At 42.2% G+C, this 20695-nt stretch overlaps 1 pseudogene across 1 annotated transcript; it reads left to right on the top strand.

Moving 5' to 3' along the window:
- Positions 1-2752: 2752 nt before the first annotated feature.
- Positions 2753-18240, top strand: LOC307094691 (nicotinamide phosphoribosyltransferase-like; annotated as a pseudogene). The gene is made up of 6 exons: positions 2753-2822; positions 4620-4669; positions 15901-16621; positions 16802-17406; positions 17801-17900; positions 18162-18240. The product of its transcript is annotated as a nicotinamide phosphoribosyltransferase-like (transcript).
- The last annotated feature ends 2455 nt before the right edge of the window (positions 18241-20695 follow it).

Below are 20695 nucleotides of genomic sequence, written 5' to 3'. Positions count from 1 at the left end.
ATCAAAGTAAACATTCCACAAGTTTCACCAATGACACTTAGTTAAATAAGATGAATTGGTTTTTATTCTAAGTAATTAAATCAACCCATCTCATGTCTTTCACCAATGACTTATAGTCAATGAGATAAATCCATTTTTATTCTAAGTAATTAAATCAACCCCATGTCATGCTTACATAGTTTGCGAGTACATACCTGAATCAGAGCTGTCTTTTTCTCAATGTCAGTGAGGTCCAGTTGGCATTGTCTCTCTATTAGGAGTCTCACCATCCTTGTACGGCCATAGGCACAAGCCACATGGAGAGCAGTCCTATGGAAGTCAGAGGACGCTTTAGGAACATAGAGGGCACTATCTCAAAACATACATTATCCATGTCACTGTAAGCATTTATCCCTATGATTTCAAAACAAATATTTCATTTTCTTCTGAAAACGGTACAATATTTATTAGTTCTTTTTACTCACCACATTAATGAAGGAGCAGCCTATATGAATAGAGAGGATGACCTGGGAATTCAGCTCAACTTGGGTCTGATCCTATTTTAACTGTCACTAATTAGCTGTCACTTGGCCTCAATTTTTCTCATCAACAAAATGGAGATAAAAATAATTATCTCCCAGGACACCACTGTTTGCTTCAATGAGAATCTATGCAAAGTGTTTACTATAGTTCCTAGCACACACAAAAAATCGGCTCAATAATTGTTAAATAATAGTAGTATCATTATTACTATTACTATCACTTTATAAAGATATTTCAATGAAGCAAAATTCTGCTGCTCAATTTCATTTCAATTATTGATATGTAGTTAAATCTCTTAAAAGTTGTCAGTATAGCCCTAACTGGTTTGGCTCAGTGGATAGAGCATCAGCCTGTGGACTCAAGTATCCCGGGTTCGATTCCAGTCAAGGGCATGTGCTTTGGTTGCAGGTGTGCAGCAGGCAGCTGATCAATGTTTCTCTTTCATCAATGTTTCCAACCCTCTATTCCTCTCCCTTCCTCTCTGGAAAAAATCAATAAGAAATATATGTTTTTTAAAAAGTTGTCGGTAAAATGTTGTGTAGGAGGAATTGTGAGTGGGTTCTTATGTAAGGTGACCAGATTTTAACATTGTTAAAGCGGGACACCATTGACCAGTGGGGGGGAGGGGGAGGCGGGCGGGGAGATTCTTGATTAAAAATTTGGTCTATATGGAGCAACAAAAATTTTCATAGAACGCAAAAATAGTATTGTAATATATATTTTTAAATTTCAACATAAGTACAATTTACAAATATAATAAATAAAAAAATTATGTATAGTATTATTTTATTCTTTGGCATATTTCTCATTTGAGTGAATTTTTTTAGTAGATTAATTCCAAACAACGGTGGTTGAATTCTAACAACTGATCAACAATGCGAACTTTGATAAGCAGTTCTCAATAATCAGTTCTCAACAATTATTTGTTATTATTAAAGTTTAACATTATAAAATTAACAAAAATAATATAAAACTCATATCCTGGCTAAATAGCCACATGGCCTCCGAAAACCGTATATTCCCTTCCCGTTCTCCCGCCGTTCCCTAGCTTGTGGTGCATTCTTTTAAAAAATCTGGACTTTTTTAAACACCGAGGGACGCGGGACAAATGGTTAAAAATCGGGACTGTCTCGCCAAAAGCGGGACGTCTGGTCACCTTATTCTTATGTTGTTGTTTTGTTTTGTTTTGTTTTTTTCTCAGAAAGTTGGTCTGAGCGCTAGACCCCAGGTCAGGTGTCCACCAGGGAGGGGCTGCGGGGCCCGGGAGGGAAGTCAGCCCCGCGCCCTGGCTGACAGGAGGCTGCTCTCCAGCCGCTGAGCCAGGCAAGAGAGCACCTCCCAGACCCACCGCCTCCTCCCAGTGCACCCCTGGCCCCCAGTCTCCAAGTCCCTGTTACCTGCTCATCTTATCTCTTGCATGCAGGTCACTTATCCCGAAAAAGAGGATTTGCTTCACTCTCCAGCGGTTGCCCTGTTTGGCAGCTCTGTGGATCGCATTCATATCTTTGTCTCGAAAGTTGGGCCTTTTGGCTTCCATGCCACTGCTTCCCGGGCTGGTAGGGTCCACGGCCCCCCTGGGAGCGGAGACCACCGCCCCCCTGGGAGGGGAGACCACCGCCCCGCCGATATCGTAGGGCTTTGCCCCACTGCTGGGGAACACCATTGCCCCCCATGACATATCTCTCCAGAAAGAAGACATCTTCCTGGTGGAGAGTCCAGGCTTTATAAAAGCTTCACTTTCCTTCCGCTTGTCGCGCCGACTGAGCCCAAAACCAGCTCTCTAGCCACCACCTCACGCCACAGCACTCAGGCAGGGCAGTTCGGCAGTTTGACAGTTTGGAAGTTCAGCATCTCCCAGCTCAGAATCATAGTAACCAAGCAACAGCCTCTGACATCACTGCCCATGTGCACAGAGCCTTGTGGTCAAGGGCAGCCAGAGCCCCTGCCCAAGGCCCAAACCCCTCAAATGTCAGGAACTGCCTGTGGGCAGGGGTGGGTTCTGTTCAAACCTCCCTGCGAGTTGGCTAAGTGTTTCCAGACGCTTACAAAGGTTACTCAGCCCCGTGAAAAAGCAGTCTTTGCCTAAGACCAGGGCTAGGGTGGTGTGGAACTTCAAGATGCTCGAGGTCTAGTCCTCCAGAAAACTCCCCTTAAAAACATCTCTAAATCTCCTTGTGACTCAGTTTATTTCTCTTCCTCATCCCTCTGTGCCCCAGCCAAACTCCAGGGAATGTACCTGATGCAAAAACAGGCGGATGTTTTCATGGCTTCAGAGATTGTGGAAATATGTGTCTCCAAGTGTAAATTTGTGGGAAACCAGTTCCTGTTCTCCTGATGAAATGAAACCCCTTTCTACATTCCTCTTAACCTTCTCTTTGGCTCACCTCTTACACTTATGTTTTATTTCCCCCAAATAAATGTTTAATCAATCCAAGATTTATTTTGGAGCATGGTGTTAATGTTTAATAACTTTTTCACCTGTCACAAACCACCTTTTCTCACCTAGTTTAAAATGTCACTTTATTGTGCATTAAAATCTCAGGTTGTGTTTTTTGTGTTTGGGTTTTCTGTTCTCATCCATAAATGGTCGGCTTCTTTTTGCATCAGTGATACCACTGTAATAAACCCAGTATAAATAACTGGGGAGGAGCAAAGGGAAGGCCACATTTTATAGGCATGTCATTTGTGCAGCTTTGCCAGGAAACTGCAAGTTAACACTCCCAGGGCTATTCCCCGCAGATGGCAGGGGGAAGGGACTGCACAGGGGAGGCGTAGATGCACGCCCAGTCACGGCTCAGTGAATTAGGGAACTGTCAGGAACACCTGGGATCGGGTCACTGGTTACAATAAGTGTGGCCACTGCAAGTGTGAGGGGATTTGAGACACTGACCTCCCAAACAAAGGAGTTCTCTCTCTTGCTAGGCCCGCGCTCCTGGCCTGCGGGACTTCATGATCCTGCATTTGCCCACATAAGCCAAGGCCGTGTGGACCCCACACACGATGGACTAATGGACTGCAGGTAGCCTGATGTTATGTAGGACCCAGCTGCACCATGGAAAGCAAACTCTGGACACTGGCTCTGCTTCAGGCTCTGCTGAGTCCCCAGCTGCACATTTCCCAGGCCTGGATGGAGGGAAATGGGACTTTGCAAACCCAGGGATGCAAATCACTCCTCCTCCCACGTGAGTCTCAGAAATTTATTTTTCTCCAGATATTATAAGGACCCAACTCCAAGCACCCAGTGGGGAAGGGGATACCCACTTCCATTGATAACACTGTGTGGTTACTTTAGGTCTCAGAGTTTGTAAGGCCAGCCGTGCACCTCCGTGAGCTTGTCACGTTTAGTATGTGGTCACTTTTTTGTTCACACTGGACCTGTTAAATATCTGTATATTGTCTACTTTCTCCCAAATAAAATGTGCCATCCATGTGAGAAGCAATTATTTTCTTCACAATTTACCTTCATTGCTTTTAGAAGAGTAGATGCTTAATAGTTTCTCATTAACTAAATGACTGAACTATGAAATTGCCTAACTTATATGTCTAATTTATATCTTTATGTATCCACCACCTCTCCACATAGAAATACATGAAGACAGCTATACAGGGGATTTGTACCCTATTCACAAATGGTAATGGATTTTCACTGCTATATTTTCAGATCTCCCCACATTCTCTCAGGAGACTCCCCTCCCCAAGGCCACTGGAGTTATTTCCACTCAGTCCTTGGCTGTTAAAAATAGGAGGACCCAGAAGGGCCCTGTGCATATGCATTACTTCTTTTCATCCATTTATCTTTGTAATACATTCTTAGAAATGTGATCTCTGAGTCAAAGGGTAATTCCATATGTGAATTAAATAGGTATTGCCTAACACCAGTTCCATCCCTACCCCTCACACCCCACCACCCCACTCCTAGGGCTCATGCCATTACCATTTTGGATTTCCACCAAATATGTGAGGGGCTACAGCCTCACCTGCCATCTGAGTGTGGTTAAGCTTTAGAGGTGAGAAGGTGTCAATCTGGTCCTTAAATAATGGCCTCTGCTGAGTGCACCTGTCCCCACCCCTACTCCAATCCCTCCACCCATTCCCAGGTTCCTGCAAAGGCAAGCTGAACTCCAAACAGAAGGCAAAGGAACAGCAGGTGAGTCCCCACCCCAGGCTCAGGAGGAATGCGTGGGCCACTCCCCTCCCCACTCTGATGCTGCCTGCCCCAGGTGGGATGCACACAGCCAAGAAGGGGCATTTGCACAGCTGGCCAGACAGAGGAAGCATTGAAAGAGCTGAAGTAAAAAGTTAGGAAGACAGTTTAAAAGGAAATCTGGTCCTCAGGCTGTGGTCAAACCATCTTCTGGCCCCAAATCCCTTTGCCATCTTCCACTAATATATTGAGGTGACAAAGAAGGGTCAGGTAGTCCTCCCCATAGAGGTGGTCTCCAGCCTGGCCCCCAATATTCCCAAATTAATACTTTTCTAGTCTCTTTTCATTTGTGTGCTGCCTTCTCCAGAACCCAAACCCTGAACCGTAACCCTGAATCCTTCGGGATGTGAAAGGGGTTCTAACATCTGGCGCCTAATGTGGGACACCTGGAGGAGATGATATTTTTTGCCTAGCATGAAGGAAGGAAAAAAATACACTGAGAAAAGGTGTGGAAAATTCACCGAAAAAAGGTGAGGGAAATTCACCGCACCCAAAGCCCACTGCCAGCTACAGAAACCGGATCTGTAAGTAGGGTGGGAACATCTTTTTCAGCCAGGCTAATGGGGAAGAATTAGATTATAAATATAAAGTAAACTTTATTGTAGAATTTTTGTTTGCATGCTTAAGGAATGTGGTTTCTTGTTCAAATTAAAATCTTAGTTTGGAATTTAAAATCTGTAATAAGAAATGAAACTCCACTGCTGAAACCACTTCTGGTGCAGAGAAATTCAAAGGTGTCAGCAGAGGGCAGTGCTATCTGCTCTCCTGCAATGAGATTACTTAAGGTTTCATTTAAAAATTATAAAAGAACTCGCAGAGACATGCACTTCTTGGCCAGATTGGGTGCTAGTGATTACTATGGAAAGCAAAAAAGAAAGAAAAAAATTAAGATCTGTCTATCTATTATGCATGAAAAGAAATTCAGCCAGATCTGTTGCTGAAACTTTCCCAAGCAAGCAGGATGTGGGGAAAGGGAGGCATGTGGAGATCCAATATGGAAGCCCACTCTCCCAGTTTGCTAAGGAATGTGGTAATTTGCATTTGAATGGCTACAAACTTGCTCCAAACTCTTTTGGCAGCAAAACATTATTTTTGAAGTTTGCTTAATTATATAAATAACTAGAGGCCCAGTGCATGATTTAATCATGCACCTGGTGCACCAGCGGGCTGGCTGTCCGCCGGTGCACCAGGCCTTCCGAAAGCCTCCTGCACGGCGGAGGCTTTCGAAAGGCCTTGTGCCAGAGCAGACAGCCGGCCAGCTCCCCCGCTTTGGCTTTTGATCGCTGGGGAGCTGGCCGGCTGTCCGCCGGTGCACCAGGCCTTCCGAAAGCCTCCGGCGCAGCCATGACACAGACGCTGAGCTCGCGGCGCCACTGGCGCCGCAAGCTCAGCGTCCTGCTGGCCCAATCAGCTACCCCGGCCACCCTGAGTCCCGCCCCCTGCACCTCCTGCGCCTCCTGCTGGCCCAATCGTGGGCGTAGCGGAGTGATGGTAATTTACACATTACCATTTTATTATGTAGGATAAAGTTAAAGGTTTAGATATTTTGAAATGACAAAATGATAAATATTTGACCTGCCAACTTTAAAATTTTAAAATGCAAATTAAATTGGGGAAAAAAATGTGGTTGTGGTAATCATATGCCTAAAGTATAACAACTTATTTTTGAGAAAATAAAATGTGTTTTCTCTAATAATTAGGAATTCAAAATAAATTAGCTTTTAAAATTCTAATCAAGGTTTTTAGCTAAAAGAAAAGCCAATATCTGTGTAAGCAATTTGATTAAGTATTCTAAGAAAGTTACTAAGACCTTGTCGATACAAAAAGAAATTGACAGCCAGTTTGAAATTGAATTGCCATGGGCTAGAGCAAAGAATATCCTTACATGATATTATTCCACAATGTCATAATAATTTTTGATATTTTACAACAGCATATTGTACATTTATCCCAAATAAACTTACAAACTAATTCTTTTAACTTTTGGCAGCAATTTAAAAAGGACATGAAAGGATTTAATCCCTTCCACTGTGTGGAAGGCCCCCTGGGAAGGCACTTGAGCATTCTATATTGGCCCCTCTTGCCCATTTTGCCAAGGGGGTCCCTCTTCTCACAATTCAATTGCCCACAGCTGTTGCTTGAGCTTTCTGTTCATGCTGAGGTTGAAGCCTCGTGGTGGCTGGTACCATGGATCTATCTCTCACCCTATGGTGTGAGGTGGGCCCTCCCTGGGGAAGAAACCTGGGTTCCCCAAGATATGTGATCAGTTATGGGGCGCTGCCAGCAGGCGAGGGGATACCAAGGCAGGTGCTAGGTGTGGAGGCCACAGGGACATAGGCTACCAAGGAGACAGAACTAAACCTCACATCACCCTGCTTGGTCCCGGAGGATGGCTGGTTAGCCAGAGACAGGTAAGCTTCCTCAGAAAAGGAACAACCTAAGACAGGCACAGTCACAGAGGGGCCATCAGGAGAGAACTTGGGGGTTAACAGAGGTGGGGCACAGACCCTCACCCCCCCAACATTGCAGGGGCTTGAACCCTCGCCCTTTCTGAGGGAGGTCTCCTGCTCCCATGGCTGCTTAGCTTCTCACGCCCAGCTCAGATCGGGACCCAGGCAACAGAGACTTGGCCCAGCTCAGATCGGGACCCAGGAAACAGACAGAGACTTGGCCCAGCTCAGATTGGGACCCAGGAAACAGACAGAGACTTGGCCCAGCTCAGATTGGGACCAGGCAACAGAGACTTGGCCGACAGCAGCTGCCCTATATCTAAATCCAGCCGAACACTAGAAATGCTCAAGGCCTACTCAAGGATTCAAATAATCCTTTCCAGTAATATTTACAGGGTAAACTAAGATTGTTGTTAGAGTATTAAATTTGATGTTAAAATAGTAGTCAAGTTTCAAATTAATTTAAATTTGCTAATTGAAATAAGTAAATATTCAAGAAAATTTAATTGTGCTGGACAAAAAGCTGTTCCTAAAGTATTAACTAAAATTTCTATCAGTAGTTCATCTCATGGTAAAATTGCTTAACATGCAATGAACCTAATGCAGTCATATTTTTGTGCAAAGAATTAAAATTTAAAGTTATCAAGACTGCATTATAATAATTTTCTAAAAGTCTCATAATAATTAAATAAAAAAGGGAGGTAGTGGAGTAATATTATGTAAGGAAAAAATATCCTGTCAGTAAATTACATCGAGAAAAAATTTTTACTTTGAAAACTAATTTTTATTTGTAATGCTAACAGCAAAACAGCCATGAAAAACACACATGGTGTCAAAATAAGCCAAAGGAAAATCGTTTGGGCAAAAAATAAAAAGGATCCCAAGTCAAATTTATAGAAAAGATTCCTTTGTTAACTTTTGATCAATAATATGTTTGTATATTTTCAGAAAACAACTCCAAGACCATGTGGATTCCTGCAACAGAGAGGAATTGACAGGTCTGCTCCAACCACGAAGACAAGAGGAGAAACAGTCCAGAGATGGAAGACTCTGACGACGCCTTGCCATGCTAGCACTCAGCAGTTGTGTGTTGCTGCAGGTTGCCCAGGACCAAACCAGAGAGGGTCAGACCTGCATTACCACCATTGTCCACCATCCAGATATCATTGCTGACATGTACACATTAGGAACTGTTTGACATTGAAACTGGGACTCAGAACTGTTGGACATTGAAATTGGGACTCACACCTTTTTTGTTCTTATATGTTTATTTCTGGTCGGCAGATGCAAGATATTTTAAAGGAAAAAAAATGGGGGAGATGCCAGAAACCAATCATTGTCACTAATAGAGAGATGTGGACAGGGAATCCTGAAGGCTGGTCAACCTTAATTGCTCTGAAAGGTGGGAGCTAATGACTCATTGTTTAGTTGAGACGTTGGTAGCTGATGCAGTCTCCACCTGTTAATCTTATGTAAATTCTTGCTGATTTGCTATTATTGGAATTTCCTGCCTAAAGGATATGGGTGTATACCATAACCTTAATAAAAGGGATATCAAATCCAGAGCAGGGTGTAGTCCTAACCCTAGAGGTAGGCTCCTGCCTTGCCCCCAATATTCCCAAATTTAAAAACAAACAAAGAAAAAAACACACAAAGAAGGGTCAATTCACCAAGTGTCACTCCTGAGAGAAGGGGGCGCTTGGCATAAGTAAGGGAGGGATGATCCAGGAAGACACAACTTTTACCAGAGTTTTAAAACAACAAACAAACAAGAATAAAACACCTCTTTTCTTCAAGGTTATTAGGTTGTGGTGTAGAGGTGGCAAGTAAGAGGAAAAGAGGTACAAATCCAATGAGGAGGGCAGATCAGCCCTGATTTTCCCAGTGGTTCTCCTTCTGCATTTCTCCTGGTGTCTCTCCAACCAGTTGTCCCCCTTGTACCAGGATGAGAAGCAGCGCTGACACCACTTTCTCCCCGGGGCAGGGACCTCAGCCGGGTGCAGCCTAGTTCATCCACCTCTCTGCCTACCCAGCAGGAGTCCCAAGGCCGACCAGCACCCTGCCCACTCCCCACCAGGTCCCCCACAGCCTTGGATGTAAGCACTGCAGGCAGGCCTGGGAGCAATGGGAGCTGCAGCCAACACCCTGGGGCTGTCCCCTCAACGTGTGTCAAGCCCCTGGGGTCCCAGACCCCACACAGCGTTTCAGAGGAACACACGCCCCCACCTCCTCCTAGACCCGCTTCCCAAGATCCCACCACTGATGTCCGCACTTGACCCAGCTCCATGGGAGTTTGGGGCTGATGCTGGACTCCCCTGTGCCAGGTTTCATCAGATTTGACTGATTTCCTGCCCAGAAAATGGAACTTTCCAGCAAGTTCCCAGGAGGAACCAAGAGGAATGTCCACCAGGTCCAGAAGCCCCGTTGACTGGAAGGGATTCCTGGGGCATTTCTGGGTGCTGTAGATTAAATGAAAATCCTGTAGAATTTGAGACACTTCCTTGAAAACTTTCAGACAACTGTTTCTTCTTTTTAAAAATAACTTTTCTTCCAAATTATTGCCCTTTTCATCTTAAAGTAAGATAGAGGGGAAACATGGACACCAGGCAGAGGTTTGTAATGTGGCTTGGAAATTAATGTCCAGAGTGTGGTTTTATAGCATGAAGGGAATTAGTAAGATGCCTTAAATCCTGGAGGGCCTCAGCATTGGCCCCACTGAAAACTTTGCTCAGTGTACCTCTCATTATCCTCTGAGGAGGGGTTTCTTATTATTCATACCATGTGGAAGGCTAACTGTGCTGTTTCCTAGACATTCACAGCAAGTGGTTCAAAAAGAACATATAATGTGTCCTTTAGAGAAAGAGAAATGGAGTAGCAGAGGAAAGTAAGTAACATAGAGGGAAAGGGCACATGAGTTTATTACTCCCCAGGGTATTGTTCCTGGTGGTATAATGTGGCTAATCAAGTCAAGGTGCTAGGCTCCTTCTAACTTTAAAGTCTAGGCCTTTGAATGGAAATTTCAGAAAGAGAGACTTTGTCCCCTTGCATAAGCCCCCAGTGGCAATTTTCCTATGGCCTCACTGAAATACTGGAATGGCACAGTAATGCTGGCTGGCAAAATTAACTGACGTTCCACTAAGAAATCTGTCATATTTTCCACATGGTATTTCCTGTGTGAAAGGTCAAAGAAACTTAACATAATTTCAAACCATCAGTATGTAATAATTTTTACAATATTATTACATATTTGTGTCTTTTCTGGGTATTTGGGAGACTTGGGTTCATCTCTGCCTTTAACTAGAAGAATGATGGCCTTGAGTAAGTTGCTTTAACCTCTCTGGACCTGAGATAATTGACCAGTAAAGTGAGATTATTGCACTACATTACGTCTGTCATTACAATAGCAATTAAGGAATTGCTATAATTCTTTGAATTTTTCCTTTCTGGAATGCGGATAAAGTCAGAATTGCAGATCTTTAACCAAAAAGAATGGAAAAAATAATAATGATAACAGATTTTGTTAGGCCCCAATAGTTTAGAGGCCTTTTGTTTCTCTGAATACAGTCAATTTCTGTCCTATACATGGCAAATTTCCACACTGTTTAAAAATTGAGTTGATGTGCCCAAGTTCGGGCAGGTCAATATAAGGTTTCGAAATTCTTCAATAGTTATTTCTCCAGAAATATAACTTTGTAATATGGATGACTATGATTTAGTTGCTTTAAATCTTAAACACAATATTTACTAAGTGATTATAGTATCCATTATATTTTTTGTGTTTTTATATACCAAGAATGTATACTAGTTACCTTTTTTTTCCTTTTTTCAATTAAAATAAAATTTTCTAGATATTTTTATATCATTATTCCAATAAGCTTTTGGAAGATTTTCTAGATATTTTCATATTATTCTTCTAATAAACAGTTGGGTGGGGGCAGGCCTCCAGGGGAAGGCAGTTGGGGGGTGAGAGGGAACCGGGCCTGCAGGGGAGGCAGTTGGGAGGGACAAATCCTGCAGGGGAGGGCAGTTTTGGGGACCAGGCCTGTAGGGGAAAGCAGTTGGGGGGGACCAGGCCTGCAGAGGAGGGCAGTTGGGGGGACCAGGCCTGCAGGAGAGGACCATTGGGGGTGACCAGGTCTGCAGGGGAGGGCAGTTGGGTGGGACCAGGCCTGCAGGGGAGGGCAGTTCGGGGGGACCAGACCTGCAGGAGAGGGTAGTTGGGCGGGACCAGGTCTACAGGGGAGGGCCATTGGGGGTGACCAGGCCAGCAGGGGAGGGAAGTTAAATCTCACAATTTATGAGAAGGCCACCAGGGTAGTAGTTATGCATTGATCAGGCTGGCAGGAGAGTGGTTAGGGGATGATCAGGCTGGCAGGCAGAAGCAGTTAGGGGCAATCAGGCAGGTAGGCAGGCAAGTGGTTGGGAGCCAGCAGTCCTTGATTGTGAGAGGGATGTCCAACGGCCTGTTTATGCTTGATCCCACTGGGATTGGGCCTAAATGGGCAGCTGTACATCCCTCGAGGGGTCCCAGATTGAAGAGCATGCAGACTGGGCTGAGGGACACCCCCCTCATGCACGATTTTGTGCACCGGACCTCAAGCAACTAATAGAAGTTTGGATCATGCTACACAGTGCAGTTTCCTGCTACAGTAGACAGGCGAGAAACCCAGGAAGAGGGATGAGCACAGGACTGTTGGAACATAGCAGTGACCCAGCACCAATTCACAGCTGGTAGCTCTGTCCATCCTACCTCACCTTCCTGGGGCCTCTGACAAGTCAACCTTTCAACCTGTGAGGCCTCAGCTCACCCCCAGAGACAATAACTTCCCTGAAGGAGGTGGAGCTGCCCTCACACAGACTAGCTCACACTTCCCAGCCTGAAGGAGCGGCCCCCATGGGGAAAGATGGCTGCCAAGGGAAGTTAGGGGCAGGGGTCTTGCTTGAGGTCCCACCCTCGCTCATAGCCCTGCAGATGCTGGGAAAGGCAGTGGGCAGCTCTGGAGCACAGCATGGGAGGCAGAGGCCAGAGCCCTGGAGGCCAGCTCCACTCAGCCTGCACTGGCCTGGCAGGAAGGAAAGGGAGGGGGGCGAGGCAAGGTGGTGGCCCGCGGTGGGAGCCCACCCTTGATCATGGCCCTGAGTGTGTTCTGCTTGCACTGGCTTCCTTCCCCCCTCCCCAGGAAGAGCCGCGCCTCACACAGGAGATTTGAGAAACCCAGTAACTTCATGAGAAATGCTTCCCACCCTGCAACACGCCCCCAGAAAGAGAAAAGTGGGCGCTGCGGGGGAGGAAGGGTGGCTCACTCACGTTCCTGCTGAGAGTGCGGAGCCCTCAGGCAGCCAAGGTCCCAGGTGCTGGAGGGGGGCACTGTGTCCTCCCTCCGCCTGGGTCTCCCACCACAGCTGGAGGACCCTCGGGGCCACTCTGGGCAGGAGCAGGGGCAGCGAAGGCAGGGCAGGCAGGGTGAGCTCAGCCTGCAGGGAGTGAGGCTCCAAACCCAGGGCAGGTGGCCAGGCACAGAGGTGACCTGAGCAGCAAAGCCCTGACCCGACCAGGGGCCCCGGAGGAACTTGATGGTGACCGTCCGCTTATTGGGAAAAAGACATCAGAAACCTAAACCTCACTAACCTGTGGCCATCATATGCTACCTTATAGTTACCACTAATAGGCAAGGGCTCTCATTACAGTGAATTAACACCCACATACATTCTGAAATGGAAATGGCCTGTACATTTTTTAAATAAAATTTTATCCATTTAAGTCATTCTGTGTATGTAAGATACCAGGAATATTGCAGATTGTTATACATCTTTTTCAGCATTCTCATATCTTATTTAGCTTTTTCAGGAAAATAGTTATGGTTAATAAAAAAACAAAACAAACAAAACACACACTCACTAATGTTCCACAGAAAAAAAAAAACATACAGCTTTGCAAATATTGTTTTATTTTACATTTTCTCTGTTGTATTTTAAAGACATAAAATAAAAATGAAGGTTTAGAAATGTTTCAAAATAATATTACTTTAAATAATACAATGTCTGATAACCACATAACCTCCTTTAAAATTAAAATTTGAAAAACCCTTCAAATCAAAATGCAGCTTTAAGTCAAAACTTGTACAGGTTGGATTATAAAACTATGCTCACTTACTAAATTATATTTGGATTCTTTAGTCTAGAATCCAAACCTGTGGGTTGAGAACCTAAGCAGCGTCGCCTAAGACCATTGGAAAACACAGACATTTACATTATGATTCATTAATAGTAGCAAAATTACAGTTATGAAGTAGCAATGAAAATAATTTTATGGTTGGGGGGTCACCACAACACGAGGAACTGTATTAACGGGTCGAGGCATTAGAAAGGTTGAGAACCACTGGTCTAGACCATCATTATCACAATTTCTTTACACTATTAAGAATTATTCTGAATACCCAATAGGCTTTTTTTTTTTTTACATCAATCATTTCTACTGACATTTAGCATACTAAAAGCTAAAATGAAAACTTTTTAATTATTTTAGTAATTCACTTAAATCTACTATAAAACTATTATGTTAACATGATTAATATTTTAATGAAAAAAATAATTATATTTGAAAAATAAAAACATTGAAAAAGATGGCACTTAAAATTTTTTATTATATTTATTGGGTTGACACTGGTCAATAAATGTATATGTTTCAAGTGTACCATTCTATGATAGGTCATCTGCATTCTGCATTGTGGTCACCACCCAAAGTTATCTCCTTCTGTCACCACACATTTGAACCCCTCTACCTGTTTTTACTTTCCCAACTCCCCATTCAATCGCGTAACCACCATACTTTTGCCTGTGTCTATGAGTTTCTGTTTGTCTTCTTTGTTTATTTGTTGTTTTCAGGTTATATACAACATGTAAGTAAAATCATATAGTTATTGATGTGTCCTATCTGACTTATTTCACTTAGCGTGATATTGTCAAGATCCATCCATGTTGTTGAAAATGGCAGTATTTCCTCTTTTCTTATGGCTGAGTAATATTCAGCTATAATATTGTATATGTACTGTAAGGAAAGGAAATAATATTGAATAGGTACTGTAAGGACAGGAAAAAAGGCCTTTCTTTTCCTTTGCTGTAGCCTTCCACAATTTATGAGAAGCACCTTGTAATTAATCCCCAAGATTGTAGCTCCTCTGATTCAAACAACCCCTCTGTTCAAACTGCAAGGCAAGTTACTCTCAAGGCTACATGCTTGCATACATCTCCTCCCTGCTGGTTTATAACACAGGGATAATTACTAAAAATTTCCTTTTCCCCTCTCCTTCAAACAAGCTTCCTTTGAACACTTTATAACTTTTACTCTAAGCATGTTTTATAGACTTGGGGATGTTATGTCATAAGTCAGCAAATGAGATACAGATGCCTTAATGAGTCAATTAATTAGGAGTCGATTATTACAGGTGGCCTAGAGGGAGGTGTCTCTTCCAAATCTCTAAGCAACACACACAGGAAGTCTCCCGTATTTATACTTTTTGAGCTTCTTTGTTTGCAGATATTACAAAGTGCTCTTATGTGAGTTATTGTTACAGACAGTTGTAACCTTGAATACATAATGAGTTAGTACTTGTCATAAGAATATGGGAATTATTATCAGTATTAGTCTATATTAGTCTATTACATTTGATGGCTAACTTGCAAGGTCACACAATGAAGTTTATCATTTTCTATCATTTGAACTAAAAACAAAGTCATTTTATAGAATAAGAGACTGTCTTAAAGTGACAGAGTTTATGACAGAGTTTACAGTACTAAGGGACTATCTAACAATAGCAGAGAGTTTCAAACAGCAGTTTTATACAAGATGGAGGTTCCTATGCTTTAGGGAAAATACTGATAAGACACCTCCTTAAGAGATCTGTCCGGACTGTCTCCTGAAGGATTAATGGACAATGCCCCTGATGAATGCTCAATTTCATCCCAAACCCTTCCTTGTCACCTAGCAACAGCAGACAAGGCTTTAAAGGGGGGAAGAAGGGTTGGGGAGGGAAGTGTTTGTTCTTTGCTTATGTATTGATTAATAATACAAGGGCTCTTTCCCTTTGTGAAAAGTAAAAACTACTTCTTCTTTTAGTTGTGAATTCCTTCACAGTCTGCATCACTGGCCAAAAATCCTAACATGTGCCATATTGAAAAAGGTGACATTTTTCCTACAAACGTCTGTAATGTCTGCCTTAATAGAAGATAGTGGATTCTCACATATCCACTTCTGTACTCAATCTTTTGTAATTTCTGTTGTGCTGGGTAGATAAAGAAAATTCTGCCACATCCCAAATATGCATAGTTGAAAAACAGAAGAACATTGTAATAGCCTTTTCAGATCATTGTGGATATTCTTTGATACCACATCAAAACATAACAAGTGGTAGTTTTTTAAAGATTAGCAGCCATGTAAAAACTTAAAAAATGTTATGAATGTTTCCAACTCTCACATCAAAATCCATTGGTCCAAATATGTATCATCAATGCATTTGGTCACTAAAAATTAGGCCAGGGAGCTCAGGTGAGGCCATCCTACTGCCAGCTGCATGCGCCTTAGCCCCTGCCACCCCTGTCACCTCAAGCCACTGGCCCTCATCAGGCCTTGCCTCTGAGCTCCTTTTCCCCCTCACCTCTCCCTCTGACCAGAAGTGACTTAAGGGACAGAGCAAAGTGAAGCCCATTTTTTCTCCCTCCTCGCAGCAGTGCCAGGAAGCCCCCTTTATCCGGCCAGAGGTGAATGCTGAGGCAAAAGCCAAGTTCAACATCCTCCAGGCCACCGACTCCTACAAGGTTACTCACTATAAACAATACCCACCCAACACACGCAAAGATTATTCCTACTCTGAATGCAGTGAAAAGAAGACAGAAAACTCCAAAATAAGGAAGGTGAAATGCAAGGAAACAGTATGTTATGGGTTGTAGTACCTTCTTAATAAGTACTTAAAAGATAAAGTAGTGACCAAAGAGAAGATCAGGAAACCAAAGAGGTGTCCATAGAGCATTTCCCAGATGATGCATTTAATGAAAAGGATGGAATTGCATTCTTGAGAAATACCATGGGCATCTTCCAGTAGAAGTAAAAGCTGTCCCTGAGGGCTCTGTCATTCCCAAAGGAAATGTTCTCTTCACAGTGGAAAACACAGATCCAGAGTGTAATTGGCTTACAAATTGGGTTGAAACTATTCTTGTTCAGTCCTGGTATCCAATCACCATGGCCACAAATTCTAGAGAGCTGAAGAAAATATTGGCCAAATATTTGTTAGAAACATCTGGTAAATTAGTTGGTCTGGAATACTAGTTGCATGTATCTTGGCTACAGAAAATCTCTTCCCAAGAGACTGATGGCATAGGAGCTCTGCTTATTTGGTTAACTTCAAAGGAATGGATAGAGTAACAGGAATTGTTTTAATTAAAAAATACTGTGCCCTAGCTGGTTTTGCTCAGTGGATAGAGCATTTCCCTGTGGACCACAGGGTCCCAGGTTTGATTCTTGCCAAGGGCACATGCCTGGGTGCTTGTATGAGGCATCCAATCAATGAATCTCTCTCATCATTGATGTTTCTATCTCTCTCCCTTCTTCTCTGAAATCAATAATACATACTGGGAACAAGAGATCCTGTTCCAGGCTATTTTATTCCAGCAGCAGAACATAGTACCATAACAACTTGGGGGAAAGACCATGAAAAAGATGTTGCTTTTGAAAATATAGTAACACAGTTTTCATCAGTGCCTGTATCTGTGGTCAGCAATAGTTATGACATTTATAATGGGTGTGGGAAAATATGGGTTGAAGATCTAAGACATTTAATAGTATCAAGAAGTTCAGAGGCACCACTAATAATCAGACCTAATTCCGGAAATCCTCTTGACACTGTATTAAAGGTTGTGGATACTTTAAGTAAGAAATCTCATATTTGTAAGAACTCAAAGGGCTACAATTTGCTGCCCCTTGAATATCTTCAAGTTATTCAAGGGGATGGATTAGATATTAATACTTTACAAGATATTGTAGAAGGCCTGAAGCAAAACCAATGGAGTATTGAAAACATTGCCTTTGATTCTGGTGGGTCTTTGCTACAAAAATTAACAAGAGATCTCTTGAATTGTTCCTTTAACTGTAATTATGTGGTAACCAATGGACTTGGGAATAATTTATTAAAGGACCCAGTTGCTGATCCAAACAAAAGTTCCAAAAAAGGTCAATTATCCTATATAGCAAAAGGCTAATATGCAAATTGTCCCCTCAACACAGAATTCAACCAGGGGGTGGCTGGCTAGCTAACCACCCACGGCCCTACCCCCTGGCCGGCCCAGCTGATCAGCCCTGATCAGGGCGTGCCTGTGGGACCCCACCCATGCACAAATACATGCACTGGGCCTCTAGTTTTTATAATAATAAAAGCATAATAAGCAAATTGACCAAACGGCCGAACAGCAGAACAACCATCCAGACTTCCTTCTGAACGACCTTCCAGATGAACTTCCAGATGAAGCCAGGCTGCAAGGGCCTATGCAGTCGCAGTGGCGGCCAGGGCTGCGAGACAGCAGCTGGGGCTACGGAGGCCTACCCTTGCACAGATTTCACGCATCAGGCCTCTAGTCTTTACATAAAACACCAGCAGCAGATTTTGTTACACTTGAGGAAGGAAGAGGAGAACATGAGGAATGATCTTCTCCATACTGTCTTCAAGAATGAGAAGGTGCCCTAACCTGTTTGACTCAGTGGATAGAGCTTCGGCCTGCGGACTGAAGGGTCCCAGGTTTGATTCCAGTTAAGGGCACATGCCTGGGTTGTGGGCTCGATCCCCAGTAGGGGGCATGCAGGAGGCAGCCAATTAATGATTCTCTCTCATTATTGATGTTTCTATCTCTCTCTCCCTCTCCCTTCCTCTCTGAAATCAATAAAAATATATTAAAAAAATAAAAAGCATTACTAAAAAAAAAAAAAAAAGAATGAGAAGGTGACAAAAAGTTATCCATGTGATGAAGAAAGAAAAAAATGCAAAGCTGAATATTGAACTGGAAGCAGCACCTCATTAGGCTTTGTTTTATGACTGGGTGTGTGCCCTTGCCTCTACGTGTGCCTGTACATGCACACAGGTATACTCCGGTGTGGGTGAGTGTGTGATACATAATGTTCATTGTATAGATGTGTGGGGTTTCTTTATTTTATGATACATTACAACCAAATTATTTGTTGGTTTATAGACATACTGCCCTTTTTCCCCATAGTGTTTAGGTAATCTCAATTAGGCAATGCACTTGACCACATAAAAGATTAATGCTAAAGTAAGCATTTTAGGGCCCTTGGCCAAAATATAGCTATTTAATCTGGTATTGATATTTTCTCAACAGAACTGAGAAACTTTTATAAAAAACACAAAGATCACATAAAACAGATTTGCATAAAATTATCATGATGGCTTTATGTTTAACTTATACTTTTGTACAAACAAGATTGTGTATGATAGATTTAAAGTCTCAGTGATTTAACAGTATTTCCAACTTTTCACGATTTTTATGAGCACAGACTTTCAAGAAAATACTTGAAGATAAATTACATTGCCTTTTGTCCATTAATCAGCAAATAAAACAAGGCCTTAACAAAGTTGTTTTATTATACAATTTTAAAATTATGTTGGGATACACTCTATAGAATTACTCACCTCACGGCCACTTGTAGAATATATTTTAATCATTCTACATTAAAGAAAATAATGGTTCTTACTGGAATGTCTAGGCACTCTACAGTGATTATATATATAGGTTATTGTATTGTACCAGTGAAATGCCAAATTTAAAAGGCTAATACTGCAGTTTTATACATCAAATATTGCCTGTGGCTATAATATGCAACTCAAGATTTTAAGGAGATAATGTTTTTAGAAAGAATTTCTGCTTCCGCTATAGAATATATACATAAATGTGAAAAATTGACAAAAGTGGAAGTAGTGTATTTTAACATAATTACTCTACTGAGTTTATCTTTCCTATTCTATAGTTGATATGACTCAATACTGGAATGGGTAGTGAGAGTACTTTAAATTTTTTGATTCTGTTATAATTTCATTAAGTTTTTAAAAAATTAAATTGAATTAAAAAAAAATTAGGTCAGACTTGGGTTAGATAATCCCTCCAGAAGAGATCATTCCATCAGACCAACATCCATAACAAAACCAATAACCAATCAATATGATAGTCTTCCTTTTCTCTTCCTTCCTTATAGCTTGTCTTTTCTGTGCCTTCTTCCAATCAATGAGTGATGATCTCCTTAAAAGTCACTAACTTCTGAATGTTTACACTGGTCTATCCTGATTTCCCCTCTCAAACCTGGCCTGATATTCTGTAGCCAATTCATGTCTTTGTCCCACTAAGTGATTGGAGGGCCCTCCTTGCTCTCACTATGGATTCTTTCTGCAGCTTTCAGACACACCCTGTAGGGATCACTCTAGGCAGCTGGGATCCTGCCTCTCTTCCTCACTAAATTTGATGGGGCCCAGGCACTCTATCTGATCTAGTAACAATGAAAACACAACTCATTTCCCCAAACCCTGTTTAAAAGCAGGCACATCATTCACGTGTGTCTATCCTGACCTAACAGAGCTCAATCCCCCTTCACTTTGCTGAATCTGAACCTCAAACGCTTAGCCTTTCTCATGAAGGAATCTCTTGCTTCCTCCAGCTAAATCAACCTTATTTTTTTTTTCATTGCATTCTTCTTATTATTCTATTGCATTTATTCTTATAACAAGGCAAACAACATAATATCATTTGGCAAACAACATAATAATAATTGATTCGTGTAAGGATCATCACTGGTTGCTAAATCTAGTAGGTGAAATTGTGAGGCGTAACAAAATGTTTGCAGACACTCAAAGTACCTCCACATAAGGTATTTGTGACACACAAAGTAAATAGTACCTTTACTCTGGACAAAAGTAGCAGACACTTGTTAACCACATGATCACAGTCAACACTGGCAGTAAGGGAGCTGAGCATGTGCCTACAGATTTGCTGCATGGGCAGAAGTCAGCATTGCTTGTGTGACATTCCTGCCCACATGGCATAACGTGAAGCAACATGAGGAAACTTCAAATAAACCTAAGCAGAAAGTCTACAAATAACTGGCCTATACTCTTCCAACTGTGAATCTCATGAAAAGCAAAGGAAACCTGAAGAACTGCCCCAGATTAAAAAAGACTAAAGAAACAGGACAATTGGACATAACACATCATCTTGGATTTACTTGGACGATAAAGGTTATTATTGAGACAATAGCAAATATCTGAATAAGATCCAAGATTAAATATTAATACTGACCCAATTTTAATTCCCTGACTTTGATAATTATACCACAATTATATAAGATAATCCCCTTTTCTTAGGAAATGAACACTAAAGTATTTAGGAGTAAAGAAATACCATATCTGCAACTTGCAAAAGGTTCATATATTATATCTAACCAACCTTCATTTACATTTATTTAGGTAATAGA

The sequence above is a fragment of the Cnephaeus nilssonii genome (assembly GCF_951640355.1).
Source record: "Cnephaeus nilssonii genome assembly, chromosome: 23".
Taxonomy (NCBI): domain Eukaryota; kingdom Metazoa; phylum Chordata; class Mammalia; order Chiroptera; family Vespertilionidae; genus Cnephaeus; species Cnephaeus nilssonii.
This window is presented reverse-complemented; position numbering and strand designations above follow the sequence as displayed.